Below are 22696 nucleotides of genomic sequence, written 5' to 3' on the forward strand. Positions count from 1 at the left end.
ATTTGGTTTGACTTGGTCATTATATATATTCACTGCTGGCTCCCTAACAGCTTTTGTTCCCCTCCACAGCCACAGGGACAGCTGCTCTGTGAAAGAGGCACTTTATGGACTCACATGTATGTTCAAGAACTTATTAATTAATTGTATGAAATCTCTATGAGTGATAATGTTAGAGGTGATAAATGGAGGATAACCTCTTTTGCTTTTGTAGCTTTTCCTAAATCTTATTGGGCCTCTGGCCTGAACTCATGTGTATTTAAAGTTTTTGTTCGTCGTTCTCTAATGTCTAGTGTCATTTATTTTATTTGAAGTTTAGTTTTGAGTGTTGGATTTTTATCCTGGGCAATGTAAAATCCATTTCCTGTAGTGCATAATGGCCACATCACTTGTTGCAGGTTTAATGTCCTGTTTAAACCAGTATGATCAAATGTCCTCCTTCTTCTACTGATTTCTCTCGTTTCTCCTACTTTCCTTTTAATGCCGTAGTAACTTAGGTAAATGTGTGAGGCAGATTCAGCAAATTGTAAAACTGTAAACTGTTTTTAAAGATGCTGCCGTGAACATAAAATTGTTAATAGTTAACTATAAACACTGTAAATTTATCTTTATCAAATTAACTCAAATTTATAACTTCACTTCTGAGTCTTGAATCATGTATAATTAAATGAAATGCAGGGGAAGTGAAAAAACACATGTAAAGCCTGTAAAACTGTAATCAAAATTATTTGCTTTAGTGTCTCTAACACTGCGTAATTCATCAATATAAAAAATTGCACCTAACTTGCGTCAGCTGCAGTGAAAGAGGTCTGTAAGATTCTGGATTGAAGAGCTGAGCCTGGCCGCCAATCAAGGAGCCAAACAAGTAGCTCGAGAACGCCTCCTGAGGCGGCTACTGGGAGGATGGACGTCCCCTTCGCTGCAGGTTTTTTATTTAGCTTTATTCAAAAGGTCAGAGGTCAGTTTAACTGTGACATCATAATTTTCAGCTCTCTATCAGTCACTGTACTCCTCTTCTAAAAGTTATTAAAAGATTTAGCTACTGTTGAAGGACGTCACTGTGGCATGTGTCAAGTTTTGATGTTTTGCCATGAAACAGGAAGTTGTTGTAACTTTGCACTTCATGTTTTTTGATGAGATACCCAGCCTTCTGGAGCCACAGCTTAAACCCAATGGGAAGTCGTCCATTTTTGGTGCGTTCCACATGTTGTATATGAACAAACTCCTATAGAACTGATCAGATTGACTTCCAAATTGGTGTGTACCATCTAGACTAGTTTGTGATCAAAAGTTATTAAAAGATTTGGCTATTGTTGAAGGACATTTTGATGTCTCGCCATTTTAAAAACAGAGCCTCAACTTACCTTCTCAATGCAACCGCAAATGTCAAAGCCAGAAGTTGTTGTTGTCCATCTGTAATTTTTGACACAGTTTTGCAAACTGCAATTTGTTTTAAATGGATAGTTCTTGTACATGAGCAAAATCTTTGGTATATTTTTTCCCAACTGGCACTCAGTAACATAACTTTAGTTCTTTATGATTCTTTCCAGCAACTTGATGGGGGATGTCAGATTGGTTCAACCAAAGTAGCTCTGGGATATTAACTGTCAGCTTGCTTGGAATGAATAGTGTCATTTTACTAATGTATGTCTTTCTCACTTAGTCCAGGTTTTCCCCCGGCTGGACCACATTTTAGTAGCAAACACACAGCTAGCTCACCAGTCACCAAAAAATGAAGAGAACATTTTTTTAACCAATGAAATGCCACTTACTCTAGAGCAGAGTCTGGTGTTCACGCCAACCAAAATGTAGCACACCAAGTGGGTAAATGCTCCAGGGTTCGGTTCAGCCAAACTAATCAAGACTTGTGTGAACCCGCCTTAATGACCTAAATGCATTGACCTTTCCTACTGGTCTGAAAAACTTTTGTAAAGACATTCATGGTTCCCAGATGATGTATCCCAATGATGTTTTTGATCCAGATTTTTCTTTAGTGCCCTCATGAGGTTGATAATTGGGATTCTGAGTGAAATATCTTACTGACTTGTAATTGGATTGCCATGAAATTTTGTAAACACATCCATATTCCCCTCAGGATGACTGTAATCTGCTTTGAGTGTGATATATACACATGGTGCTTTGTATCAACAGCCTTCTTTTTTTAATTATGACACATCAAGCTACTATTTCCCATGTCAAATTTCTAATTGTCAAATGTGTCTCAATTTTTGAATTTTTAAGAGACAAACTTCACATCAATATGGGTCCCCTTCTGTTATATACTCCTTTCCTTTCATTTTTACTAATGTTTTAAAATTTTCTTTTGTTTTGTGTTTTTTTTTCTTTTCTTTTCTTTTGTTCCAATATTTGATTTGATAAATTTAGTTACTTGGTTAGTTTTATGTTCTTTTGTATATTTTGTTGGTACCTTATCTTATACATTAACATAAAAAGAGACAGTAAAGATGAATTCTAATAACTACCAGTGTGAATGCAAATGCAGATATTTTTACAGATACAGACAGCAGCAAGGAAAAGACTGTCCATTCAATGATGACTGCCTTTTTAAGCTTATTTGAATACATACACTTATAAATTCTAATCACTTGAATTCCCCTTAGATTATACTACTGTATAAAAAGTAAATACTTGCCTGGGAAAACAAAGAGAATGAAGTAGAGGGTATAATCTAAAGGTCAGCTATTAATTCACCTCTCCCTGGGGACACAACTGCCAAGGTCATTCAGCACCATGGCCCTGAGTATTTCTCACCTCTGAAGCAAATGAGCACGGTGTCATCTTACATCTGGATGTGATGGCTTTTATTTTCTCAAAAGCCCCATCCCATCCCTGCTGTCAGAATCTCCACTCTGAGTAAAGCAGTTCGTCCCTGCACCTTCGCAGGATCTGCTGCAGGCCTGCTGAATACAAGGGTAAATGCCAGAGAGAGTAAAAAAGAATTCACACGTTTGACGGAAATTCATGCTCTCTGAGGATGCTGTTGTTGGATGTTATTTGGGCTTTGTTTACTTTTGATTTTAATAAGGAAAAATAGCTCTCCCTTTGCTCAGTAGTTAGTAACACACATACACCTCTCACTTCAGCCTGCCAGTTGGTGAACTAATGTTCAAGCTCTTAATACTCCAGATACTGCAACTATAAACAAAAACATTTTACTGGAGCGGTGGGAAGGAATATGCAGGTTGTATATTTTATCCTGGATCTTTATTTTATTCATTCTAGCTGTGGATTTTTAAAGGATATGCCAATAACCTTGCAATTTCATGGGAAAAACAACACTTTATTTTACAGTCCCATTTCACCTTGGTTTCTGGAGGGAAGATTAGAAGCTATTTCTCACTGATGCATGTACGCCATTCAGTAGCTTATCAAACATACAGAAAACCAGGCCTGGAAAGTAACGGGTTACATGTATAGGGATTATGTAATTTGGATACAAAAAAAAGGTAAATGTAGTAAATTAGTCTATTACATTAAATCGACTACAGTTATATTGAGTCAAAATGGGTTTTACTTAGCAGAATTACAATTTAGAAAATACATTTTAACATAAAGGATGATATACTGTCATTTGCAGTGTGCACACATTACAGCACTTACCACAACACCACTCTGGTCTGAGTGAAACCAGCTAATCTTAGTCAACTCATTATTATGGCCTCCAGTGAGAAAACGCTTCACTGGGTGCGAATTTCAGCAATATTTTGTCTTTAAATCAGAAAACAGGAACAACATCACAGTACAGTGACAGTTCTGCCTTAAGCTGTGAAAATGCCATCATTATCCAAGAGCTCAACATCTAATTTAAAGAGACATTTACAGGTCAGACCAACTGCTAATGTTAGTGACAGACTAACTGCAAAGGTTAGCTATACAGATCAACCACTAATGTTAGCTACACAGAACAATCACTGCTGTTAGCTACACAGACCAAACACTATGGTTGGCCACGCAGACAACTGTTAACGTTAGCTAGTCACTAACGTTAGCTACACAGACCAAACACTAACATTAGCTACACAGACAACTGCTAACGTTGGCTACACAGAACAACCGTTAATGTCCTGAATATTTTGCAAACTTTTTTTTCCTGGTTTCCCATTTTCTATTGCCCTGGAAACAGGAAATAGTTTGGAGGTGAAATCCTGGGAATCCCGCTTCCAGAAATTAAAATGTCCTGCTGACTGCATTAATAAACTTTGTGGCAACGCCCTCGCCTGACATTACTGTCTTTCTGAGGTTGCTGTGGATTCGATTATAGCATCTATTGGTACCAATTATGGCATGCTAGCTTGTCAGGAAGGGGGGCTACATAACACTCAAAAGAGGGACTAAATTTTGGCAGGGGGAAAAACTGGCCTTTTTCAGAGAGGCCCCTTGAGGTCTTGCTTCAATCTAAATGAAAATGTGTTCTCCGGGTACCCAAGAGTCTCCCCTTTACAGAACTGTTCATTTATGCTAATCCCATGCAATTTTGGGCAAAAAACATATTTTTTTGCATGCAGCATAAATGCGTTATTTTCTCTTATTCTAAGAATGATAACATTTCTGCACACTAGGGTTCCTAAACTGCATTGGAATTGCATAAGTTGGGTATGACTGGAAAACTGAGACTTCTGTGAATTTAATGAACCCGATGTTTTCCTGTGTGATGATGCCCATAGTAGCCATTTCATTGTAGTGAAACCATTTTTGAGACATGGCCTCACTGTATAAAATGACCCAGGAAGTATGGCTTTCCCAGGAAGTGACAATAAGTGGGTCTCAGAGCAATATCCAGAGCAGAAGTACTTGCCATTCAATTGTAAAAAAGCAATAGTGGCAGAAATCTCTGAATATCAAAAGTTTGTGATAGCAAATCACAACATGAACTTTTCTAAGTGTTCCTTCAGGTCTTTGTGTCTTAATGTGGTATTATGGAAGGATTTTCGACTATTTTTATTGCTCCTCAAGCGGTCAAAAATAGTTAAATTGTGTACCAAATCTATGCAGTATATGGTATCAACTCAAAAACTGCTGCAACAACATATGACACATGATAGAGCATCAAATACTTACATCATAATCTTCTAAGCCCCTGTACACTCCAAACTTTCAGAACTGCAATTACATTGTGGGTACCTAAATGGCCAACATCTATCAGATCCCTATCAGATACCAATAGTAAAGGTAAATATGCTGGACATTATTTTGATAGTTTGAACACTTAAATTAGTCTTCCACATAGCTTCCACATAGCTATACAGTGTGTAATCACAGCTGTAATTTTTTAAACAAATTCTCACTAAAACCACTTCAGTAATTCAAGAAGCAAATGCAATTTAAATATAACTTCAGAGAGGCAGAGTTCTTTTTAAAGCTGTGGCAAACTGTCAGTGGCACCATTTGCAGTCCAACACTATTCCAGATCCAGACTTATCATATTTGTGTTGGTATACCTGTAAATAAGCAGGATATGTGTCTGTCTGTGCCCTCTGCCAATGATTTAGCCTGCACAGTAATCTTGTTACAGCTGCAGTGAGAAATGCTGGAATGGAACTACTTGCACAATATTGAGTCTTGGCTGCAGAACATGATCTCTTAAGAACTTTCCACAGCAGCCTGCCTTCATCAGTAGCTTAACTGCGGAGGAAGAAGTCTCATGAGAAACTTTGATAAATTGCTTCTTAAAGCAGGAATATTTATGTTTTTCCTCCATTTAGCATCATTTGCAGCTTAAATGTAAGACAACCTGGAATTGGCTAGTCCAAGTTTCTTAAATAACCTCAAAATAACAAGGACGTGCTTGTTAAAGCTGCATTCATATATATTTTTATTTTTAAAACTGATCAAATTAATATGTGTATTGTGAAAGGTGGTTTTGAGACGCAACAATTTCTCTTAACTCTACAGAGCATTTTAACATTGTGCAGCTAATTGCTTTGGTTTTATTTTGCAACTTTATTGCTTGGTGCAGTCCCACCACTGCCTCAACCTAATTTCCAATAGCAGCAGGCAGCTGTTTGCAGCTCCAATAACTCTAAAAACCCCACTGTACACTACCTGCCCAACACCAGCAGCAGACTGATGAAGCTAGCGGCTAGCTGCTGAACAAAATGGAGCATTTAACCTACAAAGACCCAGGTATTTGAGTTGGAGGAGACCAAAACTGGTTATCGAAAAGTAATTATGTTTGGCAGGTGGCAAAAGACGTGACAGATATGATACCAGCTGTGACGGCATGTTGATGTTCCCACCTTTAAGTACTCAGTGTTCATGGGTTGGACCACACCCATCTTCTAAGTCTGCATTTGTTTTAATCTCAATTTCACACCTGTAAGGTTTCATGACTGCATCTTGCACAGCTGTGATGCTATCATGTAGACAAAATCTGTCCACAGACCAACAGACAAACACCAGCAAAAGTACTCAAAACCACCTCTTGTGTAGTTTCCACTACAGGAGGTGTGGAGAGAACCACATTTTGGTATGATGACACAATGTGAAATTTCCCCCCATGTCTTAAGAGTGGACGGGATTGAAACTGGGATACAGTGATCTGGGACTTAAAACAAATGTGAGTTAGGGGCATGAAGTTGAGGATAATGGCCCCTTCTCTACTTCTACCCACCTACTTTAGGACTACTACTTCGGCCTTCATATTGATCTCAGCAGGTGGTTCCAGGACCACATTTTGCCATGATGACATATACTGTCACTGACTTGCAACCACTGCACCCTGTTGTCGCTACTAATAAATGCAAATGTTGTTCTGTATCTGCTGCATGTGTAAATAGGCAGCATTGTGTCTGGCTATTTAGCAAAGGTAAAGAATTTTTTTTACCTCCTCAATTCTGAACATAATATATTAGCTATAGCTAATGTTGCCTGTCTGCTGTTTGAAAATGTATGTGCTACATTTTGGACCTGGTTTATGTTAATTTGTGCAGTTTTATTTGTATGCATGACACATCAATAAAAAACATCCAGATTCCTTAATGCCTGAACACATTCTGTCTTCTACACCGTGCAGCCAAGAACCCTTCCAGGAACTGCTATTTTTCAGTGGGATTTTTTTTTTCAGTGTTGTTGACATTATTGTTATGGGTGACATTATCTTGTTGTATGCCATTAAGCGCTCATAAGTTGATTTGTCAACACATTGTAATGTGCCAAGTATAAAAGCATGAAGCCTGGGAGGACATGTATGAGAAGAACAGAGGGCCAAGGGGGACAATGACTCACCCATCTATTAATTGCACTGACTGTTGTCTGCAGCTTGACATCATGAAAGAGAGAGCTGGTGCACAGTCAAAAAAAAAAAAAAAAAAAAAAAAAAACATTAGCTAACGTTCAGCGCAATACTTAGACATCTGTGCTGGAACATGTTTCCAGCAGGGGGGCTGCCCTGGACATTTTGGATGGAGGCAACGGGAGAGGACTGGCTGGAGCAGATGGTCCTGAGGGGGTTATTAACGGAGAGAAGTTTTCTTTCATCTGTCGTTTTTTCATGGAACTGTGCATACTGTTTTCAATGTGTCCATCCCCAAATCACCTGTTGATTTGCAGTAGAGACTAGAGTAATTAACCAAAACATCAAGTTTGGGGTGTCTGTGGTTATTTTGGAACATTCTGGTTGCACAAAACTTATCCAGCCGATCTGCAGCTTGTAATTGTAGCTTCACAGCGTGCAACATCATCCCAATTAGAGAGTACAGATGGAACATAGATCCGCTGCCTTCAGATGGCTGTTAAGAGAGTCACCAGAGTAAAGGAAAGGTTGCCAGTATAAGCTACTAACTATCTTAGATGGCGGAGCCAGTAAGAATCATTCCTTATTTTTCATTCTGCCTTGCTGGTATTAGTCCTGTAACCAGAATGAAAAGGCGTTTTTTGTGTGTGACCACATGTCAGATCAGAGACATGTATATATGGTGTTTCCACCAAATAAAATGACAAAAACATAACGGAACACTAATGCTGAGCTGCTGAGTCGGAATGAGACACTTATTATTGGTGCCAAGATTGCAATACACCACTTTATTGGCTTCACCACACTCTCTACTGTGCTTTTCCCCCAACTGTGGCACACAGCAAGTCATCAAGATACCACACCAGCCCAGACCTCAGGTCACCCTAACAGCACCAAAACAGAACCCTGAGATTCTGTTTCAACAGAAGGAGAAAACATGGATAAATACAGCCTCACCCCATGTCTAGACATCCTGTCAGCATCACGCTCAAAGCATTAGCAGCAAATGAGAAACCTTACTTTCTGTGCAGTGTTCAGTTTTCCTTTGGTATGTGTGAATATTCCAGAACTATGAAAAGGCAATCAGAGCAGAAAGAAAGTTTTACAGTGATATTGTCTTGTGGCAGTAAATGTACAGTGAAGGTTACAGCTTGTTGATGAATGAACACTGCAGCAGAACTTTGGGGGCTCCTGAATCTTGCTTCCAAGCTGCTGGGTAAAGAGGGGAAAATCTGCAAGTTGTCTATTGCATTACAACCCAGGGCAGAGTGAGCTGCTTTCTGGCACCCTGCTCCGCCCAGGTTGAAAAATGCAGATATATACATTTATTCACTCACGTTTACATATATTGTAAAAATAAAAATAAAAAAATATTGCAGACATGAGGGATAAATAATCGCTTCAAGTCATGGCTAAGCCCATGAGACCTGTGAGTGCAGGATTCAATGTATTGTCTTTTGCTGGTTGAGAAAGTTTATGGTCAGAAATCTGCTTGACTAAACTCACTTTTTACTTGTCACAACTGTTTTATTTATTAGTGGTTACCAAATAACAACAAAGACTAAAATCCATTGTCATGCTTATTCTAGGGCTTTAAAATGTATCCAAGTCCAAGTTGATGTCTTGTTATGTCGTTCCAAAACCTTAGATATTTAGTTTAATGTGATAATAAAAACAGAAAAGCAGGAAGTCTGTGATAGTGATAATTTTGCATGAAAAATTACCCAAAAATAACCGATTATCAAAATGGTTTTAATTTTTTTTTACCACTTGCCTGGTTGGGCAAGTGAGTTGCAAGCCCAAAATGACATTTTACTTGCCCTGAACAAGCAGGCAATTCTTGTTGTTGAGCCTTGAAGTATGTCGGTAAACTGTATCATTTTTTTTACCCCATAGATTCTCCTTTTTAGCTGGTTATGGGTTATTTAACTGAAGAAATATTCTCTTTATGTAAATATGTATTTTACATCATTGTTTTGCAATGTCCAGTTATATTGAACAGCTAAGGGGTGTGGCACTGGGGTTGAAAAGGGAACTAAGTATACATGGCCTTTGTGCAAAGAGGGCCTACAAAGATACTAGAATGAATATCCATGGATTTGGAGACGGGCCCATAGAGAATTACTATGTACAGGGTATATAATTTTGCGCTACACCCCTGGAGCAGCTCCTCTAACCTTTCAGCTGAGGTGAAGACAGGTAGTCATGTCTAGAAACATTAGTAGGAAACCGCCTATACTGTATGATTATCCTTCAGGTTTCATATTTTTCATAGTTGAACCATATCAGTATAAGGGTATGTGTCCACACAGCATTTTTTCAGATCACCAGTGCCTTTTTATTAGTTGTCCCTAATGAGGAGAGAGAGCATCTGAGGCAGCATCTCTTAACTTTTCAGAAAGGCACAGGTGTTGTCACCATCACTTTTTCCACAGGCAACCAGTCATATATTGGTCATTTTGTGATCCTGGTTACAGGCTCTAATGTAAATGTAAAATTATTATTTTTATCTTTTTTTTAAAGTTAAAGTACTTCCACTGTGTTTGACAGTGGTCAGCAGGTGAGTCCTGTGTTAATGTACTTAGAAAACATTAACACTTTTAAATAAATCTTCTGACTTCTGACAGATGTTCTGCATCACACAGGAGATATCAAAGGTGGATCTCTAAATGCTTTTATCAGCTTTTGATAGCAGCAAACAGGCGACAGTGTAACACAGGGAGCCTCTCTGTCAACGTGACATACTTATGAGAAATTCATGCTGAATTTAATATATTATTCACTATTTACATAATTGATCAGATTGTCTGCAGGCTGTATTAATACAAAGTGACAGTTCTTAAGATGAGAGGTTTCACGGGGCGACGTGGTGGGTTCAGGGAGACGAGCAGCTGAGTCTGCGCTGATTTAATACGCCGTTTTTTTTTTTTCCCCCATGGCCCAGGAGTTGGATGGCGTTGAGACCATCGGAGGGTCTTAATGAGCAAATCGAGTTAGGTGAATCACCACCTGTACCCCATCAAACAAGAAGATTTCAGCCTCAGAGTGAGTGAGCTCTGGCGTCGTTTGTCTTCTGCTTTGGTTTCCCCGGGATGACTGGGATTAAATGGGCCATATTTATCATCAGTGACAAATGTAAGGGATATGGTCTACCTGTCACAGTGAGAGACACTTTGATAAAGTCAAACCAAACAAATAATAAGCTTTAGCCTTGCTCGGACTGACAGTGATTCACATTTGCCGATTAATAATCCATGACAAAGTAAGTGGGTACACATATCATTGTTGCCACAAAAGCCCAAAAGACCTGTAATAATTTCATCCGTAACCGTTTATCATTCCTCCTGACTGTCCAAAGGCTGGAGTCCATGTTTGATTTTAAAGGGACTGTTAACTCCAGAATCAAGAATACATATTTTTAGTTTTGGAGGTATCAGTTGTAGCCTTCTCTTGGACATAATGGGACTAAATGGGACTCAGGTACTCAAAGCATCCATCCATCCATTTACTTTCACTTTGAGTGGGTCATGGCGGCAGCAGGCTGACCAGGGTAATCCAGATGACCCTGTCCCCAGCAACACATTCCAGCTCCTCCTGTTGGATCCCAAGGCGTGCCCAGGCCAGACAGTATATGTATTCCCCCCAGCAAGTACTGGGCCTGGGTTTCAACTGCCAGTTGGACGTGCCAGGAAAACCTCCAAGGGAAGTCGTCCAGGAGCCGTCGTAATCAGATGCCCGAATCACCTCAGCTGGTAACTCTGGACAGCAGCGGCTCTACTCCAAGCTCCTTCCAGACGTCTGAGCTCCTCACCCTATCCCTAAGGCTGAGCCCAGACACCCTACAGAGGAAGCTCATGTCAGCTGCTTGTATTCGCGACAGAGGTAGCAAAAGTATACGCTCAAGTAGAAGTTCAGATACTTGTGTAAAAAAAAAAAGACTGGTAAAAGTAGAAGTACTGATTCAATGTCTTTACTCAAGTAGAAGTGAAAAAGTACAGGTTGTGATACATATTCAAAATATGAAAGTAAAAAGTTGTCCTCTGAAGGACATTTCTACCAGCTGTTTCTGTGCAAAGCTGACTGAACCTCACCTTCAGTTTTCCCCTCGTCTGTTTCATCTTGTCTTATGTCCTGTTACGTCCTTTAACTTGTTTTTGTTTCGTTATGTCCTATGTTGTTGTCTGTGTGTCATTTTCATCTTCTCATCTTCTCTTATCTTAGATATTATATTTTATAATTTATGTAACATTAGTCATTATGTAATTTTTGTCTTGTTATGGCTTACTATTTGTGCATATTTTGCCATTTTCATCTTGTGTCATTTTCATCTTTTTATGTTTTTTATGTTGTTTTTGTCTTATTGTCTCTTTTCTCGTCTTGTTCCATCTTGTTACATTGTTTTCATCTTGCATTAAAACTACAATAAAGTCACAAGCCTGTTTTAAAAAGTAAGGAACAATTAGTGTTAAAACTTGGGGAGCAAAAGTAAAAAGTTATCAGAAAAAGAAATACAAAGTATTTCTAACAATAAATTGACTGGTAAACTGAAGTGTAAAACACCAGAAAAGAAAAATACATTTGAAAATATTATGACTCTTATGGTGAGCAATTTCATGTAGGAACTACTTTCTTTCTACTGTAGAATCTACCAGAACTAGTTTCCTTTGACGAGAAAGAAAGTAGTTCCTTCCATGAAACTGCTCACAACAGAGTCTGTGGATTATCTTTAGTAACCAGGTCATGATTTCTGGAAAGAGACACTGGTGTTAAATTTTTTAAATGTACAGTACCAGTCAAAAGAATGGACACATCTTCTCATTCAGTCTTTTTTCTTTATGTTGTATATACACCCCTAATAGCTCATAGTTTGATGTCTCCAGTGTTAATCTGCATTTTAGAACAATAACAAAGTTTCATCACGATACAATATTATATCAATTATTTGGACAAACAGTGCACATCTGCATGATATGATTTCGATTCAATTCAGCTCAGTGGCCTGCGGTCAATATCTTATGATATTATATATCAATTTAACACAATCAGTTACATTTATTTCAACTTACAAAAAGAAACTGAATCATGATTTGATAATTTTATGACTGAAAACTTCCAGGCATTTGAGAAATGCCATGATAATTTCAAAATAAAGCTGTATGTTTAAGATGATGATATAGATCGATATTTTCAATCCAGGTCAGTGTATCATTACGCCCCTGTGCGTTATGGAATTATTTCAAAGGCAATAAATCTGAAAACAAGGCAAAATATGTTGTTGCAGTTTAAGAATAAAATATGAAAGGCTCTCACACACTGTCTCAAAGATTTCATAACATTATTAAATCTTTGAAGTTTTTAGCTTTTTGATATTTTAGATTCTCCAAAGTAGCCATCTTTTGCTTTGGTGACTGCACTGAATAAGAAGTGTGTCCAAACTTTTGACTGGTACTGTATTTTTTGTTTTATTTATTTATTTTTCATGCTCTGAGCACCACAAGCCGAGTGATATTTTGGACCCTTTTACAGCCGACGTTATCAAAAAGCTTCATTTCAGCGACAGAAGTAGCAGTCTCCCCCGTCATCTAGACAAGTTAACAAGAAGCAAAGGCTGAATTACAAAACAGTACAACATTTTACCAGCACCAAAATCACCAAAATGTCTGTTTGTTGCATCTATGATACTTCAGAATCGATATTCCAGTGGTCGACAGAAGCTGTTCAAACTTCCGACAGGACCGTTTCAGCGCAACCGGTGGCGTCTACGGCTGCAAGCTATTAAATGTATTGACTAGACTGAGGATGCGATCAAAACTGCTGGTGTTTGCAGTGGCCCATTGACAAGCTGTTGTGGTCTGCTGTACTCCGGTTGCTTTCTCATTGTCTACAAACTGTAAACGGGTCTATAGAGGGATAGATAACACTAAAGGCCAGAGGAAAGATATGTATTTTTGATTTTGGGGTGAACTGTCCCTTTAAATGAGTCACATCAAACTTTTTAAAATCATTACATGTGTTTTTTCTCCTTTGCCTTTACCTTCATTTTGCCCACGGTAAGGAGACACAAACTCCTCGACATGCAAACACACTCTGACAGCAGCTATACACTGAACTGGTGTTAGCTGTTGGTGGAAGAGGGAGACCTTTGATGGCTAATTAGTGCAGGCAGCTGTCAGAACAGTAACGGCAGAGATTTGAAAGTTTTGATACTACGGTTATATTTATGCTTTCACAGCTCGCTTTGTTCTCTCAGGGATTATTGGGTTGCCGAGGACGGCGCTGGAGAGGAGGAGGAGAGGAGAGGGGAACATCAGATTTCCTCTTCCCGCGCTGGATGTGACCACATTAATTATAGATCTTGGGAAGCAGAAGTTATGTTCATTCGGCATATTTTTAGAATATGAGAGAGGCTGATTTATTTCTTTAATCAAGGCGACAGGTGTCAGCTCAGTTCGGGAAAAAAAATGATACGGAAAGCTGCTTAAAGTTGTCAGATGGTGACATTTTGAGCAGGCTGAGGTGTGAAGTGTCTATTTGTGAATTGTTGCCGGAGGGTATAGGTGCAGGTAAGGGCCTCACATACTGTAGTCTGGGTTTCAAGTTAAAGCTATAATGTTTAACCACTTAAACTACACGGTACAATCTGAAAACCTCTCCATCAGTCAGACCACGGGTGGAGAGAAGTCTGAAGAAGTACTTCAAATTTCCTGAAGCAGAAGTGATATCAAAACTGAGCATCGCTTCTTTAAATGTAAATATGTTCTGCAATGAAAGTGAGAGAAATACACGAGCCTACATTCCCCAGCACAGAATTTGCTTCCATCAAACATGGAAACCATTTCACAGTGAGAAATCTCAAGAACATGCTCTCCTTCTTGATCATTTTTTCATAAACTGACTTTTTGAAATGTTGTTTTTTTATATCTAAAATCATAAAAATATCCAGTTGTATGGAGACGTATGATCAAAGAAAGTGACAACTCGATGTCTCCCTGTGTTCCGCTATTGAAAAATGTTGATCATCTCATCAGATCACATCTGTTCTGACAGTATCAATAATTCTTTTTCAAATCTTAAGGTTCCCACAGATGATCAGTCCTTTTCCTATGGGGAAAGCATTGGGGTCAGTGGGTTGCACGATTCTCGCTAAAATGTGAATTGCAATTTTTCTCCCTAAGAATTGAGATCACACCTCTCTCACACAATTCTATTTTCAAGACAAACATTTACTGCACTCTTAGATGAGTTAAAAAAAACGATTCTGTGTAGACAGAGCTTTAAAAAGGCAACATAAACAGCAAAGTACTTGACTTAAACTCGAAAGCAGCAACAAAAAATGCATCAAGTCTCTTTTTCTCTCTTACTTTAGAACATCAAAGTGATTAACTTAAATGCTGCTGAATATAGAAAATACAATGTAAAGTTACAGCTTTAGAATAAATAAACCATTGACCCTTATATGATGCACTTGTCTCAAGTCAAGCACCTGCAAAACGTTGGATGTTTCATTTCCTATAATTTCTTCACAATAAAAGTCCTGGGGACCGTGACACAGGAGATAATGGGTTTTCATCAGCAGTAACTTAAAACGACTCCTACCCAACTGAAAGCGGATATAAAGTGGCAAAAATAAAGTAGATATTTGAAAATACAAACGGCAACACAGGAGAGAAACTAAACTTCAAACCACAGAGATTCAGTTAGAAGCGTCAAAAGACTCTGAGCTGCAAATTGGGCCACAGCATGCTTGTTGGAGGGGGAGAAGCTGGCTGTTTTTGGCTCAACTAATTTCAGAGTGATACATCTCCTTGGTTTTAGCTCAACTAAATTAATATATTACACTTGTTTAGAGGATTTTATTGCACTTGCAGTAATGTAACAAGTGGTCGTTAGCTCATGTCATGTCATGTCATGTCATGTCTGTGTGCACTGTTGAAGCGCACAGCAAAGAAGAGAAAGGAGGAGGAGGGACAGAAACGCGAGACATAGAAAAACAAACGCACCGCCAAACAATTGCCGTTACATTGGCCCCCCAACACCACCTCCCTCTGTCCTCCCGAGTCCCGAGTCAGAGATGCATGCGAATGGCGAGTGTTGTACGATACATTCGTTCCCTATGTCCAATAAGCAAAATAAACTGTTGTGTCAAGAAGTGGAAACATTTTTACACATATTTTCCTTCTGAATTCAAGTTTCTCCCTTTTGCCAAACCAAGACGAGCTTAATTGCATTGGACTTTAACTTTCACACAGGGTTTGTTTTACATGTGAAACCAATAGTCAGTGTTTGTTATAAGGAAGTAGTACCTAACCTTGACCTTGACAAAACGCCATTGATGCAGTGGCTTTACAAATCTACCCTTCCTATATTTACTGTAAAGACACTCACACTGCTACAATGGGCAAAAGGATTTTGTGTTCATTTTTTGTGTTCCAGCAGTTATCAGTGATTTTAGAGAATGTGTGGCTGTCTTGAGTGCTCTCAAGTGCTTCTGAGTGCTTCCGAGCTGTTATTTGGTGTAGTACTGAGCCTTTTTTTTTGTTTGTTCCTTTTGTGGGACCACATTTGACTGGGGTTCAGACAAAAACAGAGAGACTCCAAATCACTCCAAATGCAATAACTGAGGTAATGCTGATAAGAAGAAAACATCCAGGCAAACATGACTGCCTCCAAAAACAAGTAGTGTGGCTATGAAAATAGTAAAATGACAAGCAAAGCAATTTGAGGGAAATAACATACAGTATCACAGATTTTCTTTTGCTCAGATATGGTTTACACAGTTCAATGCATGTCGCTTGAGTCAGCACTGATTGGATCTGACAACTACAAGTTTGAAAATGACAAAAGTCTGTGTGAAATTAGAATCCTAAACTGTATAATAGTCAATCAATAATAAATGGTGGATGGTGCTTCTGGGTCTGAAAAGTGGAGCCAGTGCTAACTGCTACTTAAACCTGTTTTCTTTCTAATGGCCAGCAGGTGGTGACTTCACTGGCTGGAAAAAGAAGTGCAATAGAAGATAAAGCAGGGTGTGCATAGTTTCTCTTTGACAGTCACGTCATTCTCAGTGAGTTCGTCAAGCAAAAAGCACCAGACTCACAGAACTGGGATCAGACTTTCAAACTAGTCAGTGCTGATTAATTATGCATCACAATTCTGTTAATACATTGCCCGTTTCTCACTTCAAACGTTTTCACATGTATTTTAGCGCGCTGTTTAGCTGTAATACCTGAAAATTTGTGGCGAGGCAAGTTTTTCCTGTTGAATGAATGAGCCAAAACCAAGTACCACCCAACTTGCAGTGCATCAACCACTAGCGCCACACTCCCGCTGGTACTGCTAATGTTCTGGTTGCAAAAAAGCTGCCAAACTACACTCTTAAAAACAGTCACAGTCGGCTTACACAAAATTAGAAAGAAGTGATCTAACCAGACCTCTGTAGCCCACTGCTCATGTCTGTTTGAGGCTAGAGGCTCAAGGATACTTGAGCCGCTTGAAGTCTAACACACCCAAATCTCCAACTGTTTTATTTATGGTCAAGCTGCATTGTGGGTAGTGTAGGCACTAGGGTTGGGCAAAGAATTTATCATTTATTACAAATAGAACTTAATTAATTATGTGGAAATCTACAAATCCATAGCTTCTTACCAAAAAGGAGAAAAAGGAGTAGTCTGAAGATACAGCCCATAAGAACATCAAAACATGGACTAGATGGTATCTCCAGTTCTGCTGCATTGATTCTGATCCTGTCTTCATTACTATATTAGTGGCGGACTCTTAAAAGGGTAAGGCAGCCTTTCACTTTTCACACACTGAGCAGAGAAAGCCTTGGAATTACAGTAAGATACCAGTAAACACACTGCTAAATTTGCTATTTGCGTAAAAGCAATATGCTTAATGGAGATGTAGATTTAGGTGTTATAAGCGAAATGAAAGCTTACAGTGCTGGTGGACTTTTGCTGCACCATTTCAGCAGACATTTCCATCAATCTGTACTTTGAACCGTATTTCTGTGGGGACCTCTGAAAGGACAAAATAATAAAAACCAAAACTATGAAAGCAAGGTTTTTGTAGGTCAGCCAAATAAAATCTCTCATGTTGGCTAGTAATGGGATAATAGTATGTAATAACCGACCAGTAAAAGTAATCTTTATGTAGTCACTCATTAGATAAACAAGCACCAAGTGTGTTTACTCTTAGATACTGGCTGCCAGCAATTACTGTCTATTTATAGCATACCCACTAGATAAGAGTTGAGAAAGCACCTTACCTGTCTTTTATGGATGCATTTTATTAGGCAGCAATGAGGAACCGTTTACGCTTAAAGATACATGCAGGTTTTGGAGCAACATATGCTGCCATTCAGACAATGTCTTTTTCTGAGAAGACACATTCTGCACGTGTTACATCAGTGTGGCTTCATAGTGAAAGAGTTCAGGTACTAGACTGACTTGCCTGCAGTCCAGACGTGTGTCTCATTGAAAATATGTGGCGCATTATGAAGCGCAAAATACGACAATGAGACCCTGGACTGTTGAGTACCTGAAGCAAGAATGGGAAAGAATTTCACTTTCCAAACTTAAACAATTAGTGTCTTCTGTCCTCAAATGCTTACTGAGTGTTGTTTAAAAAAGGGGTGATGCAACACAGTGGTAAACATCACCTTGTCCCAGTATTTTTTCGAATATGTTGCTGGCATCAAAATTCAGAATGAGTGTATATTTACTAAAAACAATAACATTTATCAGTTTGAACATGACGTACATCGTCTTTCTACTGTATTCGATTGAATATTGGTTGAAAGGTTTTTGCAAATCATTGCATTCTGTACTTTCAACTGTATTTCCATGAGGACTTAGGAAAGCATGGGTTTCGGGTGAGCCAGCCAAATAAAAATCTGTCATTTTAGCCAGTAATGGGATAATAGTATGTAATAACCAAGAGCAATTTTGTAAGAGAGAGAAATAAACCACTGTCATCACTGGAAGAATCCCAGCACATTATCTCATTTGATGTTTGTACCATTTCCATGATACAGCAATTTACTGATTAGTAAAAGAAATCTTGATGTAGTTAGTCATTAGATAAACAAGCATCAAGTGTGTTTACTGGTTGCCAGTTCCTGTCTATTCCTAGCGTATCCATTAGATAGAGCTGTGTGACTAATGGCTGAGAAAGCACCTTACCTGTCTTTTGTGGATGCATTTTATGAGGCAGTGCTGAGGGACTCTCCCGTTCTCACATGGCGCTTCAGAAACGATGAGGCCATTAGGACTTGGCAGAGAACATGATACCTCCTAACTCTAATTTGTTTAGTCCAGGGATTAAATTAACTCATCTAAGAGCTCATTTGCAAAGGAGGAGATTAAGTCCTAGCCTCTCTCTGGTGTTTTCTGGTGTCACCTTGGGTGGAATTTCCTCTAAATGTGGTGCAAAATGATCAATACCCTGAGTAGTGTAAAATGGCAGGTGACATCCTCTGAAGGGGAGATGTGATAATGGATCCCACACCACGTCTGATACCGCCGGCATGTCATGGGCCTCTTCCTCCAATCTCTCCTGCGGTCTGCGCGGGGTGTATCATATCAGCTGATTGTTTTCAATGTGACTTTGATTGATATCAGATCCACGCTGTTGTCTAGTTCACAGACCAGAAGCTGGCTCTCGAGGGGTATCGCTTACCTGCGCGTCACCACATTACCTTTGCTACAACTATACTTTGATACGTGCGATGGCGCAGGAATACCCGACATCTGCTCCATCTAGCCATGCAGGATGTGTGTCATGTTCTGTGGATCAGAAGGAGTGAAGAGATTCACTCAATTTTGACAGATCAATACAGCCCTCAGGATTGTGTCCGGCAAGATGACGGCTCAAGTTTGAACCATTTCTCTTCATCTCGATCAATCTTTTTTTCTTTTTTCTCTAGACCCCATAGCATCCAAGAGTGCCCTTTCTATATTTAATGCCTGTCATTTTAAAATCATCCCCAGTGAGCTTTGTGGTGTAGATACTTAAACTTTTTTTTTTTTTTTTTTTTTTTCTGAGGCAGACACTATTGTCTTGGGTGAAGTGCGACATAGGATAGGTAGGAAGGACCAACCGGGTCACGACTTTTCCACAGTTAAATTCATTGATTCTTCTCATTTAAGTTACCAAAATCATGACCTACCTACCTACATGAGTTTTTAGTTTGAAATGACATCACATAATCACCATCAGAAACTAGCGGATCTTACTCGGCTCTCGCTGCCCGCAGTGGAGGCTTTTTCTCAGGTGAAATGCAACAAAGAGTTGGTTTGGGTGACTGAATTCTCCACATATACATTCAGTGATTTTTCTCCTATATGCTGCCAGAAACATGACTTACAACACCATCATGGAAAATGACAAAAGCACTCAGTTTTTTGCTTGAAATTACATCACATATTCGGGGGTGAGGCAGCTGAATAGGTCACAACTTTTCCACATATAAATTCATCGATTCTTCTCATACAAGTTGCCAAAAACACTACCGACTGGCACATTACTGATGTTCTTCTAAAGCAGTCGTGTGGGGTAAAGTGTGGGACAATTTTATTTTGAAAGCCCAGCGGTATCCAGTGAAGGATCTGTTGTTGTCAGACTCTGAATGTTGACTCAGAAAGGGAACAGAGAGGAATATTGTGGATCATACTGGTTATAAAATTGACCTGAAGTTTTTTTTGTCTCTACTTTTAAGCAGACACCACAGCATCACAGCTATTTAGAGCAGTTTCAGTGCTACTTCTTGTTTTCTCTGGTATTTTTAGAAATACATTGAATCAAATTTGGTCTACAATTGCAACATATTTGGTGTCAAATTAAAGAGTGTTTTTTTTTTACTTGTGAACCACTTGTAATTGCCAATTTCTTTCTCTTTTCGATGGAGCTGTTTGCTTAGGTTGAGGAGGAAAATTATTAATGAACTGCAGCATCATTCTGGGATTGTACAGAGGTCTACAGGGTTAACACAAATGGAGGAAACTGGCTCTGCTGACTTCCCTTATTGATGGTTGAGTGAAGGCTACGAGGGTGGACTATTTGAAAGCATGGGGCAGCTAATGGCAACAGGAGACTTGGAGAAATCTGAGAAATCATTTTGTAACTCGGTGTAAAGGTGCTTTCTGACTGAAAGTGGTTCCTGTTGCATTTGTCCATTGACGTTGGTGTTCTGTACTGTGAATGGGTGGCAGCGTGATGCCAATTATGTCTGTGAAGCCTCCTTTTACCATAATGCCTCCTCAGCCCAAGATCCCTTGAAATTATGTACCATGTTCAGTGCCAATGCAGGACGTAGTGTGCTCTGTGTATTGAGGTGGAATGTAAGGATGAGGAAGTCTAGGTCATCGGTGGGTGTAAAATAGCAAACTGAACTTCATGTTACATTACCTGCCTGCAATGAACATTTGCATTTTTATTAACCGAAACAAGGCTTTGTCCCTAACCTTGAAGGCCTTTGCACACTATGTTTTTGTCATGCAAGTAAATTGCACGTTAATGTTGTTAAACCTACACAGCCAAGCTTTCACATGAACAACAACAACAAAGAGTTTTTCAGAGTGACACTGCTTTTATTTGTTCAGATGAAGGTACATTTTTCTGAGGTTTCACCTTCAGCGGGTACAGATTTGACCAATCAAACTGCATGTTGTTGACAACATCACATTTGAAACATTCAACATGGTAGACCACTTGTTTCACAGAATAAAAACGGTTTTATGTGCTAAAAAGGATAAGCAATTTTCTTTTTGAGGAAAAGCAAATGAGATAAAGTATGACAATGATGTATAGGGCTTTATTTATTTTATCGAAATTGCAATATGGTCTGCAATTTTCAAATCGCAGGATGCACAATATTGTCTAAAGGTGAAACGCATGTCAAAATACCATTTTAAATTAAATGTTGTGGTGTGCTGCAGAGGTGTCCTGGCCAACACATCATTCTCTAGACTTCAGAAAACATCTTTCTTTAGCACAGACCCTTGACAAAAATAACACACCACAATCGTTTTAATGTGTTTGTCAATGAAAATGAGACTAATGATGTAATAATTATCCTTTCCTCTAATATTTCAAATCATAGTGCAATTGCAATATCAGTCAAAATAATTGCAATTAGATATTTAAGTTAAAATATTTAAGTTCCCCTCTCTGTCTCAAAAAGGAGCACTAGATCATCATCACTTGATGATGACAACATCTTAATTTGCTGCAATGCAATTTTTTATGCTTAATTATTTATTTGCAAAATAGTGTTGTGCAAGATGTGAATAGTCAAGCACATTGAAACTTGCCTCTGAATTATTTGTGCCCCTTATTCATGTCACTGCCTTCACTGTCATGGCTTTCAGTCATGTAGTTAAGCCTAATGGATGCCTTTAGGGACTACCTCCATAATATCCACAACATAAATCACTTACTTGCTGAGTTGGCTTGATTGAAGTTCTTGGATTGGACAGCAGCAGGATGACTGAATGAGTTGAGTGGGTTTTATGAATATTACAGTTTGATGCCTGTGTCAAACCCACAGTATGTTCATTAAAAAAAGGACTTTTGTTTTGTCAAAATTCACAGGCAGTTTGGGTCACAACACCAGCAATGTAAAACACGCGAGTACAAGGACAAACGCAACATTTGATTTCGCTAACTCAGACTCATTAGCTTGAGCTGAACATGGTTGCTATGGTCACATGGTGGGAAATGAGGAGTGGCATTTGACAATTGTCAACTTAGATAGCAGCAGAGAGCAGGTATTTATATACACCGTGGCAGCCTGTCTCTCGCTCCTTGATGCTGTCATCCTGACTCAGTGGCAGGGCTGAAAACAATGGCAAAGATTCAAGCCACTCATACCTGAAATCTTTTCCATTTAGAAGAATAGGAATCATAAAAGCATAATGTAAATCAAAGATTTTATTGACCCAGATAAGGCCTATTTTCTTCATTTTTAAAAGTGAAAACTGAAATCAGTTGCCTTGCATGTTTTAAATAGTCCAGTTTATTAATAATGTTCTGCTGCTTTTTTTAAAAAACACATACAGTAGCTTCAGTAATCCGTTCTGTTTGGTGTAGTTAACTTTGGCCTATATTTGGATCGTGCCTCACAGTAATTGGAATTCAGTCTGCATTTGAATTATGAGCCCAAATAGTCTTGACTGTAACTATAAATTACTGTAAATGGACTGTCTTTCTAACTTCATGGAAAAAGCACTTTACATTCATTCATTCTTTCACACACCTGCACAGATTGTGGCAGAGCTGCGGTGGAAAGGTGCAGTGGGCAACCAGTTCAGTGCTCAAGGACAATCCGACATGTGGACAGGATCAGACTGCCGACCCTGCGATTAGTGGATGACCTGCTCCACCTCCTGAGCCAGTAACTGTACAGTACAGTAACACTGGACAAAAGAAAAAAAAAAAAAAAAACAC

This window comes from Lutjanus erythropterus, chromosome 16, assembly GCF_056507025.1.
Source record: "Lutjanus erythropterus isolate fLutEry1 chromosome 16, fLutEry1.hap2, whole genome shotgun sequence".
In the NCBI taxonomy this organism is placed as follows: domain Eukaryota; kingdom Metazoa; phylum Chordata; class Actinopteri; order Lutjaniformes; family Lutjanidae; genus Lutjanus; species Lutjanus erythropterus.